The sequence below is a fragment of the Lepisma saccharinum genome, chromosome 6 (genome assembly GCF_977018435.1).
Source record: "Lepisma saccharinum chromosome 6, izLepSacc3.1, whole genome shotgun sequence".
NCBI classification, from domain to species: Eukaryota; Metazoa; Arthropoda; class Insecta; order Zygentoma; family Lepismatidae; genus Lepisma; species Lepisma saccharinum.
Window position 1 is genome coordinate 93791220 of NC_139234.1, and position 26986 is coordinate 93818205.

The following is a 26986-nucleotide window of genomic DNA, read 5'->3' on the forward strand; positions in this document are numbered from 1 at the left end:
ACAAGGAAGCTGCACCACCAGAGTTTCTTTGCATTATATTCTGTGAACGCCTTCAAGGTTCCACAAGGGGCCTTGTAGCTGTAGAAAATTGGGCTAAAGTGTTCAGGGATCTATGAACATTGCAAACATTTACCTGTTCAAAACCTGACACTGTTATATACTCTATCCCGGGAATATCTGGAGCAAGTCTAGTTTAGTTCTTCGTCTGAGGAAGACCCTGATACAGGGTTGAAACGTTACCTGTTAAGTGTCTTTATATCTTAATAAACTGCCTTGCTCAGCAACTTAGTGTTTTTAATATTCTAGGTTTTTCTCATTACACAAGCATCCATGTTCTAGCTGGGATTCGAACCCAGGATCCCTGGCATTGCAGCCTGATGTGAAAACCACTCCGCCACGGAAGTCGACAGGACTGAGCTACCTAGGCTCGTACATTTAGAATAGGTATTATAATAAGAAATAAGCTCTCAAGTTACTTTGTAAGGAAGTTTCCTTGTCTTTCGTTCTTGCAAAATAGAGTGGAGAAAAATAAGTGAAATTACTATCTCCTCTAGCACCCTAACGGTGCTTCTTAGAACAAAAAATTCACATAACCATTTTTGTAGAGATTTTATGTAGATTATTTTTAACATAACCTCTTTTGTTGTAAAGTGCTTTCCATTAGGCCCAAGCAAGAAACTGATTTTGGACGCCAATTTTCAAAGATGGCGGCCAAATACGGGGTCGTACAGGGGTTCAAAATTAATATGTTGTTAAGAACCCTTTTAGGAAGAGACTAAAATTTGTTCCAGCTTGCCCTATTTTTTTCCCTTATCGGACCCCAAAATCATCCCTTGTTGATTGACCTAAACATGAGTTGTGTGTAACTCAGACATGCAAATGTAATTTTTGACGAAAACACAAACTGTGAAGTAACACATTGCAATGTTCATTTTTAATGTTTCTGAAATGTGCGAGTTGGATTTTCATGTTTTGTCACGAACTGATGTGAAATGAACTGAAAAATGCAAAATAAGCTCTTAAACATAATATTGAGTGTTTATTTACTGACGCGACACTTTCTGAAGGCAGAATGTTTTTAGAAGTTATGCAAATTGTGAAAAATTGATTAACTCTGCTCTAAATATCCGAGAAGCAAAATTTGATTCCTTTACACAGGAATAAACTTAATACTCTGATAACTACATAAATGTTCTATTAGACATAAAAGGTTTATTTTGTGTAATAAGTGTACTTTCAAAAATCAAATTTAGGGTTTTATTTACAATATTAACACCGAAATGCCATTTTATATAATGCTCTTGATTCTTCTCCGTAGGGCGTCTCTGACTGCCGCACAGGATACCAGTGTTCGATTTCCTGGGTGGGTGATCTAAGTTTGGAATATTTCCGGACTTGTCCCTGCATTAAGCGGTTCTGGGGCTCACCCAGTCTCAAATAAATGGGTACCTGGGGGATATGGGGGTAAAGGCGGCCAGAGCATGGTGCTGATCGCATCACCTCCAAAACTGGCCAAGATCAAGAATATGTGGGCCCCACATCCCGTAAAAGTGCATTCATGGCAGCACGGTGCTATATACCCGGGGAACGGTACCTTTCTTAATAAATTAACAAATACGTATGTGTGTGCCGGTCTCTGTGGCGCAGTGGTTAGCACATCGGGTTGTGACGCCATTGATCCCGGGTGCCAATAATTTCTATCATCACACATCCCCATCTTCGCGAATGACCAAAAGTAGCAGAAAAGCAAATGAAAACAAATCATATCAATCAACCAATATGTTATGTGTGTGGGTGTGAATTAAAATCTTCCTCCACCAACCAGTCTTAAATTATTTCGCAACCTCTTTTTCAGCCTATGAGGTTCCAATACTTGTCGACGATCTTAATCTTCACATTGGATTGCAAATATTTTCGTCTTACACATTCTTATTATTTATCTGGGGATTTTTGCAGTTTTTCCCATGCCTATCGCCTTAGACAAATATTTATAGGTTTCTTCCTTGTTCTCCTTCTTTTTGGGGGAAGAAGCCTTGTCAGCCAGTTCTCGTCCTATTCTCGATATTTCCTAATAATAATTTGGACATTTCTCTTAACTTTAACAAGGCATGTCTACAAACACAATAGGAGTAAATTGAGAAATGATGATTTTTAAGTCATTTTTTCTTGCGGTTAGTTCCAATGTTCTGCGTTTGAGGGAGATATCTTTGCTCAAACACAGCAAGTCGTAAGTGACTGAAGAAAAAAAATAAAATGCCTAAAAATCATCATTGTTCAATTTACTCCTATTGTGTTTGTAGATATGCCGTGTTAAAGTTACGAGAAATGTCCAAATTATTATTAGAAAATATCGAGAATAGGACGAGAACTGGCGGGTATTGCGCGGAAACACCTTCAACTGTCCCAATTGAAGTAGCATGCAATTGGTGGCGTGGTTACTGTGACAACGATTCGAACGCATTGATCTGATTGGCAAATAGGTTACCATGACAACGAACTACTTTTCACTACAACTACCAGGTGGCTCTGCACGTTACATTCTGTGACGTCATGGTGTTCGCAAAATTTACGTGGAAAGCTTAGGAAGTGACCAATCCTGTTTATTCTTCGTTATAACCTTTGAAGCATAGCTGCCAGTTTATTTGAAAATCATATCATTCTTTTTGGAGAACCCTTTATTAGTATATTATATTCTTAACTGCCATAAACATTAGAAATTTGAAAAATAACACAGTTGCATTAATCTTCTGGCGTCAGTAGAGTATTGAAAGCGTTCTCCAAAAAGTTAAAAAGGCCTCGAAACAGAAAAATTGGTTTCATAAAATTTTGCATTTTTCATATCTACAGCGTGTCATTTTATTGGCACCTACAGAAACGTATAGAGGACATAAAAAACAAACAACTTTTCTCAGTAACTTTCTTATCGTTGATGCGTCGTTTTGGTGCTAGAGTCGGTCAAGAAATGCTCGTTTTGCCGCCTGTATGCTGGAAACCCAACACAACATGTGAGGTCATTTCCTGCTGTAAAACAGCGCAGCTGTGTTGCAAGGAACACACAAATTTTGTGAAAAATGACAAACTGAATCCACATTATGTGCTGTAAAACGAAGCAAGGAACGGGTCCAGTAACCTAACGGAAGTGAACCAACGATCCGAAAAATTGTCGAAAGACAACGTATTCAAAGGAAGTGGTAATATCGGATTTTGTCTCTTAGACTACATGTCAAATAATTGCAAATGTCGTTGCAAGGTTGATATCTATAGGTTAGTTTATCCATTTGTCCTTCTGATACTGGTTGCCTGTGATACACTGAACAGTTGGCAAGGTTAAATAAAAATAAAACTTAAAATTCCACAGAAAATAAAATTCGTGTGGGTATTAATATGTCTGACAATTCATGATGGGTTAAATCAAGGAGATGCATTATCTCCATTTCTCTTTAATTTTGCCTTAGAATATGCTGTTAGTAAGGTAAAATAAACTAATGAAGGACTAAAATTAAACGGTGTGACTCAGTTGTTGTCATAATATAATTACGTACAGTTAAGAATAATGCTAAAATATTTCTCAAAGCAGCTAAAAAGATAAGTTTGGAAGTTTACAAGGAGAAAACTAAATATATGGTTACATTTTATTATTGATAACAACTCGTTTGAATCAGTTTCCAAATTCAAGTACTTAGGAGTAATACTAAGATGTTAATGAGGAAATAGAAGGCAGACTTAATTCAGGAAATGCGTGATACTTTTTCCTTCATAAACTTTTATCTCATCGTATAATATCTAAGAAACTAAAAGTTAAAATATACAAAACAGTAATTTTGCTTTTAGTATTATATGGATGTGAAACTTGGTACCTTACAGTAAAAGAGGAACTTAAATTAAGAGTATTTGAAAATGAAATCCCTAGAAAAATATCTGGACCTAAAAGGGATGAGGATACAGGTGAGTGAATTACATAATTTAAAACTGCACAATTTGTATTCCTGTCCAGATATTATTAGAATGTTTAAAGAAAGAAGGCTTAGATAGGCAGGTCATGTGGCACGAATGGGAAGCCACGGTAGGAAAGCCAAGACGAAGATGGATGGATAATGTTGAGGAAATCGGTAAGGATGGAAAAGATTGGATTGATCTTGCCCAGGACAGGGACAGATGGAAGGCTTGTGTTGCTGCAGCCATAAACCTTCGGGTTTAAGAAGGCAGAGAGTTAGTTAGTTGTGACGATTTTAGCCAGCAGACTGTATTCTTGTATTTCACAAGAACGTAAGCAACGAGGTAATATTCTACTGAATAAGAAAACTTACTCTGTAATGTAATGAAATATAATATCGCTGTCATAACTATTTAATTCCTTCTTGTTACGATGCATGGCTTGTGTAGCACGTACACACTCAAGCATATTAGGTTAGTTTATTCTGACATGCACTGTGCAATGAAGGCCTTTCACGTATTCCAGCACTTCTTCCATATTGTCGTTTTTGCAACCGATGGTCGAATGCAAACAATCTATTAATGTTAATTCAGTTATTCACGGTGTACTCGTATGTCATGCCTATTTTGGAACACAATACAACAACATGGAATTTTGCATATAATAAAAATATGAAAGACATACTGGAAAATGTACAGAAAAGATTTGTCTCATTTCTATATATTTTAAATTCAGACTTTTTAGGTTTTATTATGAATATTATAATTTGTTAGACAAACTTAATATTTCGTGTCTCTCGGAAAGAAGAAATATTAACGATTACAATTACATTTCCAAATTAATTAATGGAAAACTTGATGTACCATATTTATTACCTAAAATTACATTAAAGACACGTCATTATGTATTCCGAAACAACTGCTCTGCAATTTCTGTCACTTCTCATTTTAGACATAATAGGTATTTTAATTTTCTTATATGCCAATACGGTCATAATCCACTGGAGCCTAGTATCCTTTTATTATGAAAATAACATGTGTAATTTTACTTTTAACGTGTGTTTAAACATATGTGATTACATTGTACTTTTTAAATTTGTATTTTTCTTTATTTTAACGAAATTGGTCTTCTCACTATATTTTATCATGTAGTACACATTTTTTTTCTTATTTGTAATATTGTGTATATGTTATATATCATCACAAACTACTCTATTAGGCATGTACGTTGTTTCTCAGCAGTTAAATCAAATACTTAAATAAATGATGATTTTGGATAATTAATCATATGTGTACAAAATACAGTATTTTGCGCGTATAAGACACACCGACGTATAAGACGCACCCTTTTATTGGACATATTTTTGAGGAAAAGGGTTGATCACTGAATTTATAATGAATTTACAGTATTTCAAATATAAATTAATGCATGTAAATCTACGTTCAACAAATGACTCATAATCTTAGTAGAAAAAAATACATTATAATTTTCTTCCTCAAAGCAAGAAAGAAATCATCTAGCTCAGAACAGATAAAATTTCCAGAAATGAAGGTAATCAAAAACTGAGTTATCTTCGTATAAGACGCATCCTTTTTTTCAGATCTATTTTTAAAGGAAAAAAGTGCATCTTATACGCCAACAAATACGGTACTTCTTAGTTAGCAAGACAATACACATACAGACAAAAACAAACTTTGAGAACAATTAGCACATTGTTGATGTGTTGTGCATGCGTGAAGTTGTGCGAGGGATCGTAATTCTTGTACAGAATGAAGACCACAAATTGTGTCACGCGAGACAGTTCTGACTTTCTACACTTGAGAATTTTTTTCTACCAAGTTTTCCCTCTAGATTCGTTGCTTTGTTTTCCACGTTCATTGTGTCTCGCTGAGGATCTGTGCGCTGTGTAGCGTAAAGAAGCTCATTATCTCATTGTTTCGAAGGGAAAAATCCCTCGCTGAAAAAAGTTGTTCAACAGAGTTATGAAGATATTAGACGCAGTGCGGAGAAAACAGTGGAATTGTTGAGGTAGGGATCTTCTGCTTTGCTGAATTAGGTAAGGCTCTAATGTGCTATTCCTTACATGTTACTTAGTGTGTGTGCGAGGGGGGGGGGTGCGCGCCTGGTAGGTTGGACATTATTTTATGATTTCGGGATATCTTGAGACGTACCCTTGGAATGGTTATACTCAGGAGTGGCGTAGCAAGGGGTGGGCGAGTGTGGTTGTTAAAACTCAACCACCTTGCACACCACTATCCAAAGGAAACGAATCCAGCCATTCCGTAAAACATAAAGAAATTATCTATCATTCAAAATTAGCTCCGACTAAGGGCACCCACCCTCAAATAATTTTCCGGATGCAATATGCTGATCTCATTTCTAATAGCTAAACAAACAAACAAACAAACAAACAAAACATAAATGTCTGCAAATATTATCATCCTTTATGAAAAGACCTTAAAACCTCTTGTACTACATTGTGGTACTAGTTAGTTCACTTCATCTGTGCTCTTGGAAAACTTTGTAAGGAAGTAAAGTTTAGTTCAAGGAAGTCAAGCTTCGAGTTAATGTTACTTTGTGAGAGGGTGGGTACACATGATTTTAAAAGTGTAACCGATTCAAAGATAACATATAAATCTGCTTCAGAAGAGTTTACGACTGAATTTTTCAAAGGGAATTTTCAGAAACGCAACACTCCCACTATAAAATATTACTTATTCAAACTATATGGGAAATATTGCGATTTCTGTGAAAGAACTTTTAGGAAATAAAATGAAGTTCGAAACAAATGAATTGAAAATATTTCGTTCTAATCTTTATTTTAACAGATAAAAGGCCAGAAATTCTCGAGAATTTTAAAATATTGAAATGTATTTAAATTATCCGTCTAAATGTTAAATGTTCAAAGTCGAAAGAAACGTCTGCCTTATTTTCACAAATTTACAGATATTGTTATCCGAACATTATTCTAAACAGTTATTATGAAGTGGGAAAATAAGCAAATGTTCATACAGTTTTTTAATATTCTTTATCGATTCTCAGCAACTTCAAAATATAATTCTAAATCTAAATCTATTGCAATTCAGAAACGATTGATACATCGGACGGTCAAGAGACCATGGATTTTTGTATTCTCACTTCCATAAAACCAAAGGGAATAACTACCTATTCATTAACAAAAAATGGGATTTATTGTATTAACATATTTACAAAAAAGGTTAATTTTGGCCTCTAGCTAAAAGGGTTCCCATCTCAGTGTACCCGGTTCCCCGTACCAGAAAGAATATGTGGACTCGTGTAGACATTAACTTCATGAGGAGAAAGAAAGTAACCTTTCGTACCCAAGAAGGTCACCGAAATGTGTGTATGTGTTACGTTTCTCACATGAATTCGCCGACTGAGAGTATGTGAAAACGGTAAGTGTGTGAATTAGAGAAAGAAGTTAATATTCCCGTTGGTTCATTGTTAAAGAAAAAAACTATCCCAGTCTCTTCCTTAGAGAATCTCTTCTTTACCTCGAAGTACTCTACCGAAATAGCCTGGGTCATCCAGTCTCCAGTAGCCCTTTCAGATCTCCCTAATAACGACGCAACACGTTAAGGAAAATTCCGCTGGTGGGCCTCCAGCAACCCTTCTGTCCACCCCAACGGCCAAGTGTTCATAAAATGCTAGCAAAGAAACATACATGTGTGTGTGTGTGTGTGTGTGTGTGTGTGTGTGTGTGCAAATGGATGCAGAACAATCAATTGCAACTAAATGTAAATAAAACTAAATTTGTAACGTATATATTTTTCCTATACCAGGAAAACACAATATACAGTCTATAATTACAAGATTAACAATGTACCAGTACAGAATGTAGACAATATCAAGACCTAGGTGTTAGTATTAGATACTAAGCTAACATTTAAGCCACACATAAATATGACTGTGAAAAAAGCAAGATCCATTATGGGAAACCTGATACGAAAGTGGAAAGCAAGCAGTAATCTGGATCTTTTCATCTTCGTGTATTCCATCATGGTTAGGCCGTCCTTAGAATATGCTTGTCAAATATGGCATCCGTTAAATTGCAAAAGTGATACATCGCTAATTGAAAATGTTCTACGCACGTTTTGTAGATTTATGAAAAATAATTTTAAAATGTATTATGTATTATGTCTATTATGAATGCAGTAATCTAAGTAAACAAACTTTAATTATGTATCCTTGAATGTAGAAGAAATATATTTTGTCATCAGTTTATAGAAAATATCTTAGCAGGTGTAATAGATAGTAAAACAAATCTGGAAAAATTATGCGTGAAAATGCCTCATTATAACACCAGAGGACATTGCAACTATAGTCTTGAAATCCAACACTTGGATGGACAAATTTGTATTGTGAGTACGCACAGGCAAATGTTCCAATCTTTGGAAATTAAATTCGACAATAATGTAGGCTATTTTAAGAACAGTTATTGGTTTGGTTTGAGTTGGTGTTTTAAGTCTACTTTATGCACAGTAAGGCTAATCGGGACTGGACCTACGGTTTAAACTGGGATCCGAACCACTGTCCCATGTGCCTCCACAGGGTATCGAACCCGGGACCCCTTGACTACAAGGCGACGACGCTACCACTGCGCCATCGGGGAGGCCCAAGAACAGTTATGTTTTAACTTATATATATATATATATATATATATATGTATAATTGTATTAAGGTTAATCTGGTAACAACACTTAAATAAATTCAATTCTCTCTCTCTCTCTCTCTCTCTCTCTCTCTCTCTCTCTCTCTCTCTATATATATATATATATATATATATATATATATATATTAGTACCGATAGTACCGATATATATGAAAGTAATTTATGTATTTTTTCGGTAAAATAGGTTTATATTTAGAGGTTGCGCAGACGCATTGAAATTTCGTACCATGTACGAAAAAGGGTTGGGATGCGTAATTAATATAGTTACTTTATATCTTTTTCATATCCATACAACACAAAATGTTTATATTTTTATATTTATATATTATTTTATACTTCTTTGTCTATTTGTGTATATTTACATATTGATATTTATATTTTTTTAAATGAAAAATATGAAATGCTTTGATAAGGGCCACATCACACTCCGCCGGCCCCCGTGACGGAGTGGTTAGCACATCGCGCTACGACAGCAGGGGTCCCGGGTTCGAATCCTGACTTGGGCATGGATGTTTCTGAGTGTCCATTTATCAATTTCATCATGTCATCACTCATCCCCATCTTCGCAATTTAGTGAAAAGTGGCAGAAAGGGCGAAGTAAGATAAAGCAAATCAAAATCAAACATCACACTCCGCGTTGTTATTGACAACTCTCAGTTATTTTGCTATTTCGAAGCTGCGCTGGTAGCTATAAATGCTCGTCGTTTACAGGAATTCCTTGTTACATAAGTGCCTAAAAACCGTGTTTGCGTTTTTTTTATCACAATGTCGTATAGTGTCTTAGTTGTCAATTTGTCAGTGCCTCCTTTTGAAGGCCTACGAGCTTCGATGGTTCATCCTCACCATCTCGTTCATGAAGATCTGTAACCTTCTTTCGCTTTCTCTCCGCCGAAACATCTGAACCGAAGAATGGGATGCTTGCTGAGATACCAAAGACAGTGGCGTGTTCAAGGCGTGAGGTTGGGGTACTCATAACCCACAAAGGCAGAAAAATGATGGAAAACTGAAGATTGTACGTACCCCCTCCTTCTTTCGAAAATCCTGAACAGGCCACTGACCAAAGATGTAACAGTTTGTCGACGGCCACATTTGATATATCTGGGTTTTATCTTTGTTCACTACAAAACACTGAAGAAGCTTCAAATCATTTCTTGGTGCTTGCACAGGAAGGAGTGCTGTGAACCGAGTTGTTATATACTCTTTCACAACGAACATACAAAGTTCCTTACCTTCTCGTGTTGTAACCTTGAACTGGTTGCGAAACATTCGCATTTTAAGCTATAAAGAACCTTCGACATCCATCTGGCATGATTGATAGCTCCTACAGAACGAAAGCTTACACCGAGAAAAAATTACATCAAGTTCCAGTATCTCTGTATTTATTTCGTTCATGGGACATCAGAAGATGGCTTTGCACAAATTCCATTGCTAATCGCATGTCGCTTCGAATGGCTGTCAGCACTTGAGGATTCCTCACTCCGTGTTCAAAATTAAAGTGGCAAATCACTGATCATGAATGTCTGCTCCGTTTGGAAATCAATGCGCACTGGACGTACAAGGTCCCAATCCCATACATGCATTGCACGAATACAGCAGATAGTAATTACAATTTCCAGAATAAGGTGCCGGTGTAACGGGGAATTTGGACTCCGTAGAAAAGTGACTGTACAGTCAATTTTCTACGCAGTCCAAATTCCCCGTTTTCGTGACGGAGAATTTGGACTCCGTAGAAAAATGACTGTACAGTCAATTTTCTACAGAGAAAAATGACTGCCCTTTTCAGTTCCCGTCAATTAAGCAGGGGGTAAAATATCCCCGTAGAAAAATGACTGCCTGTCAATTCCCACTTAAAAAAGGGGGTACAAATTCCCCGTAGAAAAGTGACTGCCCAATTAAATCCTGCTTATATTAGGAGGGGGTACAAATTCCCCGTAGAAAAGTGACTGCCCCCTTAAATCCTGCTTATATTAGGAGGGGGTATAATTTCCCCGTAGAAAAGTGACTGCCCGTTAAAATCCGGCTTATATTAGGAGGGGGTATAATTTCCCCGTAGAAAAGTGACTGCCCTATTAAATCCTGCTAATATGAGAAGGGGGGTACAATTTCCCCGTAGAAAAGTGACTGCCCCCTTATATCCAGCTTATATTAGGAGGGGGTACAAATTCCCCGTAGAAAAGTGACTGCCCCCTTAAACCCTGCTTATATTAGGAGGGGGTACAATTTCCCCGTAGAAAAGTGACTGCCCTTTTAAATCCTGCTAATATGAGAAGGGGGTACAATTTCCCCGTAGAAAAGTGACTGCCCTATTAAATCCTGCTAATATGAGAAGGGGGTACAATTTCCCCGTAGAAAAGTGACTGCCCCCTTATATCATGCTTATATTAGGAGGGGTATAATTTCCCCGTAGAAAAGTGACTGCCCCTTTAAATCCTGCTTATATTAGGAGGGGGTATAATTTCCCCGTAGAAAAGTGACTGCCCTTTTAAATCCTGCTAATATGAGAAGGGGGTACAATTTCCCCGTAGAAAAGTGACTGCTCTATTAAATCCTGCTAATATGAGAAGGGGGTACAATTTCCCCGTAGAAAAGTGACTGCCCCCTTATATCCAGCTTATATTAGGAGGGGGTACAAATTCCCCGTAGAAAAGTGACTGCCCCCTTAAATCCTGCTTATATTAGGAGGGGGTATAATTTCCCCGTAGAAAAGTGACTGTCCCTTTAAATCCTGCTTATATTAGGAGGGGGTATAATTTCAACGTAGAAAAGTGACAGCGCTATTAAATCCTGCTAATATGAGAAGGGGGTACAATTTCCCCGTAGAAAAGTGACTGCCCTATTAAATCCTGCTAATATGAGAAGGGGGTACAATTTCCCCGTAGAAAAGTGACTGCCCCCTTATATCCTGCTTATATTAGGAGGGGGTACATATTCCCCGTAGAAAAGTGACTGAACCCTTAAATCCTGCTTATATTTGGAGGGGGTATAATTTCCCCGAAGAAAATTGACTGCCCCTTTAAATCCTGCTTATATTAGGAGGGGGTATAATTTCCCCGTAGAAAAGTGACTGCCCCCTTATATACTGCTTATATTAGGAGGGGGTACAATTTCCCCGTAGAAAAGTGACTGCCCCTTTAAATCCTGCTTATATTAGGAGGGGGTATAATTTCCCCGTAGAAAAGTGACTGCCCCCTTATATCCTGCTTATATTAGGAGGGGGTACAATTTCCCCGTAGAAAAGTGACTGCCATATTAAATCCTGCTAATATTAAAAGGGGGTACAATTTCCCGTAAAAAAGTGACTGCCCCCTTATATCCTGCTAATATTAGGAGGGGGCATAATTTCCCCGTAGAAAAGTGACTGCCCGTTAAAATCCTGCTTATATTAGGAGGGAGTATAATTTCCCCGTAGAAAAGTGACTGCCCTATTAAATCCTGCTAATATGAGAAGGGGGTACAATTTCCCCGTAGAAAAGTGACTGCCCCCTTATATCCAGCTTATATTATGAGGGGGTACAAATTCCCCGTAGAAAAGTGACTGCCCCCTTAAACCCTGCTTATATTAGGAGGGGGTATAATTTCCCCGTAGAAAAGTGACTGCCCTTTTAAATCCTGCTAATATGAGAAGGGGGTACAATTTCCCCGTAGAAAAGTGACTGCCCTATTAAATCCTGCTAATATGAGAAGGGGGTACAATTTCCCCGTAGAAAAGTGACTGCCCCCTTATATCCAGCTTATATTAGGAGGGGGTACAAATTCCCCGTAGAAAAGTGACTGCCCCCTTAAATCCTGCTTATATTAGGAGGGGGTAAAATTTCCCCGTAGAAAAGTGACTGCCCCCTTAAATCCTGCTTATATTAGGAGGGGGTACAATTTCCCCGTATAAAAGTGACTGCCCCTTTAAATCCTGCTTATATTAGGAGGGTGTATAATTTCCCCGTAGAAAAGTGACTGCCCTATTAAATCCTGCTAATATGAGAAGGGGGTACAATTTCCCCGTAGAAAAGTGACTGCCCCCTTATATCCAGCTTATATTAGGAGGGGGTACAAATTCCCCGTAGAAAAGTGACTGCCCCCTTAAACCCTGCTTATATTAGGAGGGGGTATAATTTCCCCGTAGAAAAGTGACTGCCCTTTTAAATCCTGCTAATATGAGAAGGGGGTACAATTTCCCCGTAGAAAAGTGACTGCCCTATTAAATCCTGCTAATATGAGAAGGGGGTACAATTTCCCCGTAGAAAAGTGACTGCCCCCTTATATCCAGCTTATATTAGGAGGGGGTACATATTCCCCGTAGAAAAGTGACTGCCCTATTAAATCCTGCTAATATGAGAAGGGGGTACAATTTCCCCGTAGAAAAGTGACTGCCCCCTTATATCCTGCTTATATTAGGAGGGGGACAAATTCCCCGTAGAAAAGTGACTGCCCCCTTAAATCCTGCTTATATTAGGAGGGGGTATAATTTCCCCGTATGAAAGTGACTGCCCCTTTAAATCCTGCTTATATTAGGAGGGGGTATAATTTCCCCGTAGAAAAGTGACTGCCCTATTAAATCCTGCTAATATGAGAAGGGGGTACAATTTCCCCGTAGAAAAGTAACTGCCCTTTAAATCCTGATAATATGAGAAGGGGGTACAATTTCCCCGTAGAAAAGTGACTGCCCCTTTATATCCTGCTTATATTAGGAGGGGGTACAAATTCCCCGTAGAAAAGTGACTGCCCCCTTTATTCCTGCCTATATTAGGAGGGGGTACAATTTCCCCGTAGAAAAGTGACTGCCCCTTTAAATCCTGCTTATATTAGGAGGGGTATAATTTCCCCGTAGAAAAGTGACTGCCCTTTTAAATCCTGCTAATATGAGAAGGGGGTACAATTTCCCCGTAGAAAAGTGACTGCCCTATTAAATCCTGCTTATATTAGGAGGGGGTACAATTTCCCCGTAGAAAAGTGAATGCCCCCTTATATCCTGCTTATATTAGGAGGGGGTACAAATTCCCCGTAGAAAAGTGACTGCCCCCTTAAATCCTGCTTATATTAGGAGGAGGTATAATTTCCCCGTAGAAAATTTGTTAGTTATGCATAGATTATATAAGAAGTATTTTTATGATGAGAAACCTATTTAATTGTGACAGTACACACACACATTGTGTACAAATTTGTTGTCCAAAATGTTTCAAGAAAATGCAATTCAAATGTCTTGATTGATGGATTGATTGAGTTAGCGTTTTAATTTATGCACAATAAGTCTAATCAAGTGTGGACCCACAGTTTAAAGTTGGATCCGAATTACTATGTGCCTCCACCGGGTATTGAACCCAGGACACCTTTATCACCCTACCCAAATGGTAGACTCATTCAAATGTTTTGATGAACATTCAAATGAGAAAGTTGTACGTAATAATTAAGTCAATGATGAGCCAGATAAAAGAGTTATAAAGGCTCTATAACACAATATAGTACATCTAATTTCCCTACAGTTTTGTGAAGTAAATTAAGTAAGCAGCAACTTTTGTCCGTAGCATTTTGTATGCAATTTCTCATGTAAGAACTAATTATTAGAACAGTAACTTTTCTAGGGGGAAATTTGTACCCCCTCCATATATATTAAAGATAAAAGGGGCAGTCACTTTTCTACGGGGAAATTGTACCCCCTGATAATATAAGCAGGATTTAAGGGGGCAGTCACTTTTCTACGGGGAAATTATACCCCCTCCTAATATAAGCAGGATTTAAGGGGGCAGTCACTTTTCTACGGGGAAATTATACCCCCCCCTAATATTAGCAGGATTTAAAGGGGCAGTCACTTTTCTACGGGGAAATTATACCCCCTCCTAATATAAGCAGGATTTAAAGGGGCAGTCACTTTTCAACGGGGAAATTATACCCCCTCCTAATATAAGCAGGATTTAAAGGGGCAGTCACTTTTCAACGGGGAAATTATACCCCTCCTAATATAAGCAGGATTTAAGGGGGCAGTCACTTTTCTACGGGGAAATTATACCCCCTCCTAATATAAGCAGGATTTAAGGGGGCAGTCACTTTTCTACGGGGAAATTGTACCCCCTGATAATATAAGCAGGATTTAAGGGGGCAGTCACTTTTCTACGGGGAAATTATACCCCCTCCTAATATAAGCAGGATTTAAGGGGGCAGTCACTTTTCTACGGGGAAATTATACCCCCCCCTAATATTAGCAGGATTTAAAGGGGCAGTCACTTTTCTACGGGGAAATTATACCCCCTCCTAATATAAGCAGGATTTAAGGGGGCAGTCACTTTTCAACGGGGAAATTATACCCCCTCCTAATATAAGCAGGATTTAAAGGGGCAGTCACTTTTCAACGGGGAAATTATACCCCCTCCTAATATAAGCAGGATTTAAAGGGGCAGTCACTTTTCTACGGGGAAATTATACCCCCTCCTATTATAAGCAGGATTTAAAGGGGCAGTCACTTCTCTACGGGGAAATTATACCCCCTACTAATATAAGCAGGATTTAAAGGGGCAGTCACTTTTCTACGGGGAAATTATACCCCCTCCTAATATAAGCAGGATTTAAAGGGGCAGTCACTTTTCTACGGGGAAATTATACCCCCTCCTAATATAAGCAGAATTTAAAGGGGCAGTCACTTTTCAACGGGGAAATTATACCCCTCCTAATATAAGCAGGATTTAAAGGGGCAGTCACTTTTCAACGGGGAAATTATACCACCTCCTAATATAAGCAGGATTTAAAGGGGCAGTCACTTTTCTACGGGGAAATTATACCCCCTCCTAATATAAGCAGGATTTAAAGGGGCAGTCACTTTTCAACGGGGAAATTATACCCCTCCTAATATAAGCAGGATTTAAGGGGGCAGTCACTTTTCTACGGGGAAACTATACCCCCTCCTAATATAAGCAGGATTTAAAGGAGTAGTCACTTTTCAACGGGGAAATTATACCCCTCCTAATATAAGCAGGATTTAAGGGGGCAGTCACTTTTCTACGGGGAAATTATACCCCTCCTAATATAAGCAGGATTTAAGGGGGCAGTCACTTTTCTACGAGGAAACTATACCCCCTCCTAATATAAGCAGGATTTAAAGGGGCAGTCACTTTTCTACGGGGAAACTATACCCCCTCCTAATATAAGCAGGATTTAAAGGGGCAGTCACTTTTCTACGGGAAAATTATACCCCCTCCTAATATAAGCAGGATTTAAAGGGGCAGTCACTTTTCTACGGGGAAACTATACCCCCTCCTAATATAAGCAGGATTTAAAGGGGCAGTCACTTTTCTACGGGGAAATTATACCCCTCCTAATATAAGCAGGATTTAAGGGGGCAGTCACTTTTCTACGGGGAAATTATACCCCTCCTAATATAAGCAGGATTTAAAGGGGCAGTCACTTTTCTACGGGGAAATTATACCCCTCCTAATATAAGCAGGATTTAAAGGGGCAGTCACTTTTCTACGGGGAAATTATACGCCCTCCTAATATAAGCAGGATTTAAAGGGGCAGTCACTTTTCAACGGGGAAATTATACCCCTCCTAATATAAGCAGGATTTAAAGGGGCAGTCACTTTTCTACGGGGAAATTATACCCCCTCCTATTATAAGCAGGATTTAAAGGGGCAGTCAATTTTTTACGGGGAAATTATACCCCCACCTAATATAAGCAGGATTTAAGGGGGCAGTCACTTTTCTACGGGGAATTTGTACCCCATCCTAATATAAGCAGGATATAAGGGGGCAGTCACTTTTCTACGGGGAAATTGTACCCCCTTCTCATATTAGCAGGATTTAATAGGGCAGTCACTTTTCTACGGGGAAATTGTACCCCCTTCTCATATTAGCAGGATTTAATAGGGTAGTCACTTTTCTACGGGGAAATTGTACCCCTTCTGATATTAGCAGGATTTAATAGGGTAGTCACTTTTCTACGGGGAAATTGTACCCCCTTCTCATATTAGCAGGATTTAATAGGGTAGTCACTTTTCTACGGGGAAATTATACCCCCTCCTAATATAAGCAGGATTTAAAGGGGCAGTCAATTTTCTACGGGGAATTTGTACCCCCTCCTAACATAAGCAGGATATAAGGGGGCAGTCACTTTTCTACGGGGAAATTATACCCCCTCCTAATATAAGCAGGATTTAAAGGGGCAGTCAATTTTCTACGGGGAATTTGTACCCCATCCTAATATAAGCAGGATATAAGGGGGCAGTCACTTTTCTACGGGGAAATTATACCCCCTCCTAATATAAGCAGGATTTAAAGGGGCAGTCAATTTTCTACGGGGACATTATACCCCCACCTAATATAAGCAGGATTTAAGGGGGCAGTCACTTTTCTACGGGGAATTTGTACCCCATCCTAATATAAGCAGGATATAAGGGGGCAGTCACTTTTCTACGGGGAAATTGTACCCCCTTCTCATATTAGCAGGATTTAATAGGGCAGTCACTTTTCTACGGGGAAATTGTACCCCCTTCTCATATTAGCAGGATTTAATAGGGTAGTCACTTTTCTACGGGGAAATTGTACCCCTTCTGATATTAGCAGGATTTAATAGGGTAGTCACTTTTCTACGGGGAAATTGTACCCCCTTCTCATATTAGCAGGATTTAATAGGGTAGTCACTTTTCTACGGGGAAATTATACCCCCTCCTAATATAAGCAGGATTTAAAAGGGCAGTCAATTTTCTACGGGGAATTTGTACCCCCTCCTAACATAAGCAGGATATAAGGGGGCAGTCACTTTTCTACGGGGAAATTGTACCCCCTTCTCATATTATCCGGATTTAATAGGGCAGTCACTTTTCTACGGAGAAATTGTACCCCTTCTGATATTAGTAGGATTTAATAGGGCAGTCACTTTTCTACGGGGAAATTGTACCCCCTTCTCATATTAGCAGGATTTAATAGGGTAGTCACTTTTCTACGGGGAAATTTTACCCCCTCCTAATATAAGCAGGATTTAAAGGGGCAGTCAATTTTCTACGGGGAATTTGTACCCCCTCCTAACATAAGCAGGATATAAGGGGGCAGTCACTTTTCTACGGGGAAATTGTACCCCCTCCTAATATAAGCAAGATTTAAGGGGGCAGTCACTTTTCTACGGGGAAATTATACCCACTCCTAATATAAGCAGGAATAAAGGGGGCAGTCACTTTTCTACGGGGAAATTGTACCCCCTTCTCATATTAGCAGGATTTAATAGGGTAGTCACTTTTCTACGGGGAAATTGTACCCCCTTCTCATATTAGCAGGATTTAATAGGGTAGTCACTTTTCTACGGGGAAATTGTACCCCCTTCTCATATTAGCAGGATTTAATAGGGTAGTCACTTTTCTACGGGGAAATTATACCCCCTCCTAATATAAGCAGGATTTAAAGGGGCAGTCAATTTTCTACGGGGAATTTGTACCCCATCCTAATATAAGCAGGATATAAGGGGGCAGTCACTTTTCTACGGGGAAATTGTACCCCCTTCTCATATTAGCAGGATTTAATAGGGTAGTCACTTTTCTACGGGGAAATTGTACCCCCTTCTCATATTAGCAGGATTTAATAGGGTAGTCACTTTTCTACGGGGAAATTATACCCCCTCCTAATATAAGCAGGATTTAAAGGGGCAGTCAATTTTCTACGGGGAATTTGTACCCCCTCCTAACATAAGCAGGATATAAGGGGGCAGTCACTTTTCTACGGGGAAATTGTACCCCCTCCTAATATAAGCAAGATTTAAGGGGGCAGTCACTTTTCTACGGGGAAATTATACCCCCTCCTAATATAAGCAGGAATAAAGGGGGCAGTCACTTTTCTACGGGGAATTTTTACCCCCTCCTAACATAAGCAGGATATAAGGGGGCAGTCACTTTTCTACGGGGAAATTGTACCCCCTTCTCATATTATCCGGATTTAATAGGGCAGTCACTTTTCTACGGAGAAATTGTACCCCTTCTGATATTAGCAGGATTTAATAGGGCAGTCACTTTTCTACGGGGAAATTATACCCCCTCCTAATATAGCAGGATTTAAAGGGGCAGTCACTTTTATACGGGGAAATTATACCCCCTCCTAATATAAGCAGGATTTAAGGGGGCAGTCACTTTTCTACGGGGAATTTGTCCCCCTCCTAATATAAGCAGGATATAAGGGGGCAGTCACTTTTCTACGGGGAAATTGTACCCCCTTCTCATATTAGCAGGATTTAATAGGGCAGTCACTTTTCTACGGGGAAATTGTACCCCCTTCTCATATTAGCAGGATTTAATAGGGCAGTTACTTTTCTACGGGGAAATTATACCCCCTCCTAATATAAGCAGGATTTAAAGGGGCAGTCAATTTTCTACGGGGAAATTATACCCCCACCTAATATAAGCAGGATTTAAGGGGGCAGTCACTTTTCTACGGGGAATTTGTACCCCATCCTAATATAAGCAGGATATAAGGGGGCAGTCACTTTTCTACGGGGAAATTGTACCCCCTTCTCATATTAGCAGGATTTAACAGGGCAGTCACTTTTCTACGGGGAAATTGTACCCCCTTCTCATATTAGCAGGATTTAATAGGGCAGTCACTTTTATACGGGGAAATTATACCCCCTCCTAATATAAGCAGGATTTAAAGGGGCAGTCACTTTTCTACGGGGAAATTATACCCCCTCCTAATATAAGCAGGATTTAAGGGGGCAGTCACTTTTCTACGGGGAATTTGTACCCCCTCCTAATATAAGCAGGATATAAGGGGGCAGTCACTTTTCTACGGGGAAATTATACCCCTCCTAATATAAGCAGGATTTAAGGGGGCAGTCACTTTTCTACGGGGAAATTATACCCCTCCTAATATAAGCAGGATTTAAAGGGGCAGTCACTTTTCTACGGGGAAATTATACCCCTCCTAATATAAGCAGGATTTAAAGGGGCAGTCACTTTTCTACGGGGAAATTATACGCCCTCCTAATATAAGCAGGATTTAAAGGGGCAGTCACTTTTCAACGGGGAAATTATACCCCTCCTAATATAAGCAGGATTTAAAGGGGCAGTCACTTTTCTACGGGGAAATTATACCCCCTCCTATTATAAGCAGGATTTAAAGGGGCAGTCAATTTTCTACGGGGAAATTATACCCCCACCTAATATAAGCAGGATTTAAGGGGGCAGTCACTTTTCTACGGGGAATTTGTACCCCATCCTAATATAAGCAGGATATAAGGGGGCAGTCACTTTTCTACGGGGAAATTGTACCCCCTTCTCATATTAGCAGGATTTAATAGGGCAGTCACTTTTCTACGGGGAAATTGTACCCCCTTCTCATATTAGCAGGATTTAATAGGGTAGTCACTTTTCTACGGGGAAATTGTACCCCTTCTGATATTAGCAGGATTTAATAGGGTAGTCACTTTTCTACGGGGAAATTGTACCCCCTTCTCATATTAGCAGGATTTAATAGGGTAGTCACTTTTCTACGGGGAAATTATACCCCCTCCTAATATAAGCAGGATTTAAAGGGGCAGTCAATTTTCTACGGGGAATTTGTACCCCCTCCTAACATAAGCAGGATATAAGGGGGCAGTCACTTTTCTACGGGGAAATTATACCCCCTCCTAATATAAGCAGGATTTAAAGGGGCAGTCAATTTTCTACGGGGAATTTGTACCCCATCCTAATATAAGCAGGATATAAGGGGGCAGTCACTTTTCTACGGGGAAATTATACCCCCTCCTAATATAAGCAGGATTTAAAGGGGCAGTCAATTTTCTACGGGGACATTATACCCCCACCTAATATAAGCAGGATTTAAGGGGGCAGTCACTTTTCTACGGGGAATTTGTACCCCATCCTAATATAAGCAGGATATAAGGGGGCAGTCACTTTTCTACGGGGAAATTGTACCCCCTTCTCATATTAGCAGGATTTAATAGGGCAGTCACTTTTCTACGGGGAAATTGTACCCCCTTCTCATATTAGCAGGATTTAATAGGGTAGTCACTTTTCTACGGGGAAATTGTACCCCTTCTGATATTAGCAGGATTTAATAGGGTAGTCACTTTTCTACGGGGAAATTGTACCCCCTTCTCATATTAGCAGGATTTAATAGGGTAGTCACTTTTCTACGGGGAAATTATACCCCCTCCTAATATAAGCAGGATTTAAAGGGGCAGTCAATTTTCTACGGGGAATTTGTACCCCCTCCTAACATAAGCAGGATATAAGGGGGCAGTCACTTTTCTACGGGGAAATTGTACCCCCTTCTCATATTATCCGGATTTAATAGGGCAGTCACTTTTCTACGGAGAAATTGTACCCCTTCTGATATTAGCAGGATTTAATAGGGCAGTCACTTTTCTACGGGGAAATTGTACCCCCTTCTCATATTAGCAGGATTTAATAGGGTAGTCACTTTTCTACGGGGAAATTTTACCCCCTCCTAATATAAGCAGGATTTAAAGGGGCAGTCAATTTTCTACGGGGAATTTGTACCCCCTCCTAACATAAGCAGGATATAAGGGGGCAGTCACTTTTCTACGGGGAAATTGTACCCCCTCCTAATATAAGCAAGATTTAAGGGGGCAGTCACTTTTCTACGGGGAAATTATACCCCCTCCTAATATAAGCAGGAATAAAGGGGGCAGTCACTTTTCTACGGGGAAATTGTACCCCCTTCTCATATTAGCAGGATTTAATAGGGTAGTCACTTTTCTACGGGGAAATTGTACCCCCTTCTCATATTAGCAGGATTTAATAGGGTAGTCACTTTTCTACGGGGAAATTGTACCCCCTTCTCATATTAGCAGGATTTAATAGGGTAGTCACTTTTCTACGGGGAAATTATACCCCCTCCTAATATAAGCAGGATTTAAAGGGGCAGTCAATTTTCTACGGGGAATTTGTACCCCATCCTAATATAAGCAGGATATAAGGGGGCAGTCACTTTTCTACGGGGAAATTGTACCCCCTTCTCATATTAGCAGGATTTAATAGGGTAGTCACTTTTCTACGGGGAAATTGTACCCCCTTCTCATATTAGCAGGATTTAATAGGGTAGTCACTTTTCTACGGGGAAATTATACCCCCTCCTAATATAAGCAGGATTTAAAGGGGCAGTCAATTTTCTACGGGGAATTTGTACCCCCTCCTAACATAAGCAGGATATAAGGGGGCAGTCACTTTTCTACGGGGAAATTGTACCCCCTTCTAATATAAGCAAGATTTAAGGGGGCAGTCACTTTTCTACGGGGAAATTATACCCCCTCCTAATATAAGCAGGAATAAAGGGGGCAGTCACTTTTCTACGGGGAATTTTTACCCCCTCCTAACATAAGCAGGATATAAGGGGGCAGTCACTTTTCTACGGGGAAATTGTACCCCCTTCTCATATTATCCGGATTTAATAGGGCAGTCACTTTTCTACGGAGAAATTGTACCCCTTCTGATATTAGCAGGATTTAATAGGGCAGTCACTTTTCTACGGGGAAATTATACCCCCTCCTAATATAGCAGGATTTAAAGGGGCAGTCACTTTTATACGGGGAAATTATACCCCCTCCTAATATAAGCAGGATTTAAGGGGGCAGTCACTTTTCTACGGGGAATTTGTCCCCCTCCTAATATAAGCAGGATATAAGGGGGCAGTCACTTTTCTACGGGGAAATTGTACCCCCTTCTCATATTAGCAGGATTTAATAGGGCAGTCACTTTTCTACGGGGAAATTGTACCCCCTTCTCATATTAGCAGGATTTAATAGGGCAGTTACTTTTCTACGGGGAAATTATACCCCCTCCTAATATAAGCAGGATTTAAAGGGGCAGTCAATTTTCTACGGGGAAATTATACCCCCACCTAATATAAGCAGGATTTAAGGGGGCAGTCACTTTTCTACGGGGAATTTGTACCCCATCCTAATATAAGCAGGATATAAGGGGGCAGTCACTTTTCTACGGGGAAATTGTACCCCCTTCTCATATTAGCAGGATTTAACAGGGCAGTCACTTTTCTACGGGGAAATTGTACCCCCTTCTCATATTAGCAGGATTTAATAGGGCAGTCACTTTTATACGGGGAAATTATACCCCCTCCTAATATAAGCAGGATTTAAAGGGGCAGTCACTTTTCTACGGGGAAATTATACCCCCTCCTAATATAAGCAGGATTTAAGGGGGCAGTCACTTTTCTACGGGGAATTTGTACCCCCTCCTAATATAAGCAGGATATAAGGGGGCAGTCACTTTTCTACGGGGAAATTGTACCCCCTTCTAATATAAGCAGGATTTAATAGGGCAGTCACTTTTCTACGGGGAAATTGTACCCCCTTCTCATATTAGCAGGATTTAAAAGGGCAGTCACTTTTCTACGGGGAAATTATACCCCCTCCTAATATAAGCAGGATTTAAAGTGGCAGTCACTTTTCTACGGGGAAATTGTACCCCCTCCTAATATAAGCAGGGTTTAAGTGGGGAGTCACTTTTCTACGGGGAATTTGTACCCCCTCTTTTAAGTGGGAATTGACAGGCAGTCATTTTTCTACGGGGATATTCTACCCCCTGCTTAATTGACGGGAACTGAAAAGGGCAGTCATTTTTCTCTGTAGAAAATTGACTGTACAGTCACTTTTCTACGGAGTCCAAATTCCCCGTTACACCGGCAAGAGAAATACGATATTTGTTTGCATTGCTTTTGTTCCAAAGTCAAAGATGCTCCATGTACCAGACCAGTAGGGGAACCTGTCCTAAAATGACATACTCAGATAAAATGACATACCTTGAATTTCTCTTTACTGCCGCAAGGGGCAGTACTTTTCAGTCTCTGATTGTGTACTGTAGTAGACAACAAAGAACCTGTGTGAGTGGCGGTGCCATTGTGTAAAGGATTTCGGAATAGGAGCGTAATCCTTAAATACGGAGTTGTAAAAGTTTGAGGTGATCATTGTTTGATGCCAGATTTCTACAATTACAATAAGCGGACCAACGTTTGTATAAATAAGGTAAGGAATTAGTTATATTGTGCATATTATAAACCCACTGTAAAATCTTGCAAGTATTCATAAACGCGAGCATTTACACACCTGTTTGAGGTTATGACAGAGGGTAAAATGACATACTCTTAACTAGGATAAAATGACATAATAAGTAGTGTAAAATACCCTATTATAAGGGCGAGAAAGTATGAACCCCCCTCAGGCAGATTTGCCTACACTTAAAACTTGCTCAACATGCCCATATGAGCTTTTTGCTCAAGTGTGGAACCCCGTCTAATCCAAGATTTCTGTAAAAATGCCCTCGGGAATTTCCTGAGAAAGTATGACCCCCCTCAGATTGATTTGCCTACACTTACAAAAGGCACTTCTGTGAGATTGTTGTCCATAATCCTGTCAAAAATATGCCCCTCTTGATATTTTTTTTGGCCACACCTAAAACTACGCCAAACGTATTAACACACACACACCCATATACACACACACCCACCCACCCACACACACACACATATTTACTTCCGGTTTAAGTTCAATTGGGCACCAGGCTCAACTTGTATATCTAGTATTAAGATAATGTAATTCTTCTAGAATTGCTCTGTGACTCTCTCATTTCTTACATCATAAACATATGATTTTTCCCCTATGAGAATAACACTACATATGATGTCATCGGGGAGTGTGTTGTGGAATTCACAGATAATTTTAATGTTTGTCCTGTCATTAACCACAACTTGTTTCCTTTTTGAAGTGTTGATGACAAACATGGGTCTCTGTGCTTTGAATTCATCTGGTGTGTAATACATGTCAGTATTGCCAGTAGTGACCCTTTTGTATGCTGAAAATGCTTCATATAATTTGAGGAAATCATCCTTGGACATGTTTAAATTATAATTTTCTCTAGGAAATACCTCATTTCTGCCATTTTTAAGATATATGTTCTTGATGTTGCAGCTATCAAATTTACTTGAATTTTTTTCCTGATTATTGTGTCTTCCAGTCTGAAACAATACCACCACAAAATCCGGCATGTCATATTGTATACTGGAGAATGAATTTGTAGCATCAAACTCATAATAAGTACCAGCGGCAGGCTTCTGTACACATTGATATGTATAAAATTGTAAAGGTACTTGTGGATTTTTTATTATATCTGCTTTGTATTTAAGAGCATAACTGGCTTCATATTCAACAACTGGGATTCTTAGCTCCATAGTCTGAATAATGCATTTGCCTTCATCAGGTAGGGTATTGGGCAGAGCTTCCCCTGTAGAGTTTAATGTGCTGTACCTCTACCTCATCAAAGCATTATTATCATTGGCAGCTCTTCTAAATGTGATTCTTAAACCACCCTTCCACATAATATCTTTGTAATCTGAAAAGAATCCTGGCAACAGGCGCATAGGGAACAGCACTGTGTGGCTTTTAGATATAATTTTATCACCAGCCTCAAATCCACCTATTTTGTAGTAAGAAGCCTCGGTTTTGGATAATTTTAATGTGGCCAAAGCTGTGGAGGTAATGCCGGGATAATCCACTCTATTTATAACAACACCATGCTTTCTGATCTCAATTTCAGAGAACAGATGTGGCCCAAAATTGTCCACCAATCTTATGTTTGAATTTGCCGGATAATCTGTTCCATCGAGCTTTACAACATCAAATTTGATGTATAGATCTGCTCTGTGGGGGTGTATAAAGCCATCCCCTACATCAAGATCAACCTCAATTTCTGTGTTGGGTTGATTTAAATTTGCAAATGTTCTCCTGTTTGGGGGGAATGATTGTAGCTCATAACTCTCAATATTTTCCATTTTTTTTGTATGTATTTTTATTTAAATATTAATTTCTATGATTGCAGTTGTTGTGGCTCCAGCAAAATCAACTAATTCTTCTTTTTCATTAGTGACCATCAATTAAATATTATCTATTCTGTTATGGCACACAGGAAAATATAATGTTGGGGATGGAGTGTAGATGATTGGCTCCATAAATTCAGAATTAGGTTTAAATGTTTCAATGATGCCAGTTTGTTTGTGAGTGCCTATGCCATTTGATTTGGTGATCATACCCTCGGCCACATTACAGTGAATATTCAGAGTCTCTATGGCTAAGAATTTAGGTATATTAATAGCAGTGTGTTTGATGGCTGGTTCAAGTTTTGTGTTGTTCTCAAAGCCTAACAGCTCTCCTATAGTACCCAGATCCACTGTTTCTGTAGCAGATACAATCTCTACTCTGTGAGTGACAGAATTTTGACTTAACACTATACCTCTGGGTAATTGAGCATTTAGAGTGGACAGATTATATTGCCCTGGAGTGATGACAATTTTTTGATCCCCTACTGCAATTGTGTTGTTGTGGTGAGTAATATTAGGGATCAAGTACATGCCATAAAATGCTCTGAGAGCTATTGTTTTGGGATACACTATGTCATCATGCAATTTGAGTTTCAATATTATATTTTGGCTGGTGAGATGGAATACCCCCATGATGTTTCAGATACCACAAGGCTTTTTGAAAATCTTCAATTGATGGTTTATTTATTTGAGACATATATCTAAGAACAGATAAACACAAATGTCCACAATTAACATCTTTGAAGTTTTGAACACGGGCATTATTGTAATAAAGATTAGCTGATTTTAGATATTTTATTAAATTTTCAGGTGGAACACCTCCAAATGAATCAAACACAAATGCCGTATTGTTTAAATATTTAAGATAACAGATCCAGTGAGTGCCCTGATTTTTGTACTTATCCAAATTAACAATGCCACACTCTTTGTTGAGTGGTTGTTCTGGTAAAGAATCAGACATGTACACACCTCTAAAATTTTTGATGCCCAGTGGCTAAATTAAAGCTTCAATATCTTGGTTTGTAAGCGGCTCTTGTTTTTTTTAAACTTATTCATGGCTCTCTTAACACCTTTGCCTTTTTTCTCCATGGCCAGGTTATGGCGCCTCTGCTCATCTAATTCTGCCCTATTCTTCTTGGCATCTATTACTGTTTTTGCTATGGCAGCTGATCCCCCAGCCAAGCTCCCAACAGCCCCAAGTGCTGCTAAGATGGCCGGGATAGTAAATATGAAACCCCCCACATGTGATTTTTCCTGGATTGCTGTAATTTTTTTAATTGGGGGGTACTAAGCAACAATTTCATACCATGGCCCTTGGCAATACAAGAATTTTTTTTCTTGCGCTGCTTTTTGGTTAAAAGACTATCAATAGTTTTAAGAGATTTAAGACCTGCATAAGGTATTTGATACATAACACCCTTGGCCTTCATTGTAGGTTTATTATATACATATTCACAGCCCCCACCCCAGTTTTTGTTTGGTGTTCATAGCTATGGTGGTTCCCAATGCTGCTATTCTTTCACTCAAAGAAGCACCTTTGCTTA

The 26986-nt window shown here is 39.2% G+C and overlaps 1 protein-coding gene across 1 annotated transcript in view; it reads left to right on the forward strand.

Annotated features, from left to right (window-relative positions):
• The first annotated feature begins 5903 nt into the window (after positions 1–5903).
• LOC145988936 (putative cytochrome P450 301a1, mitochondrial) overlaps positions 5904–26986 on the forward strand; it is a 200214-nt gene continuing 179131 nt past the window's right edge. The window contains exon 1 of the mRNA XM_083124243.1: positions 5904–5990. The gene's annotated coding sequence lies outside the window, so the exon portion shown is untranslated. The remainder of the gene's footprint in view (positions 5991–26986) is intronic.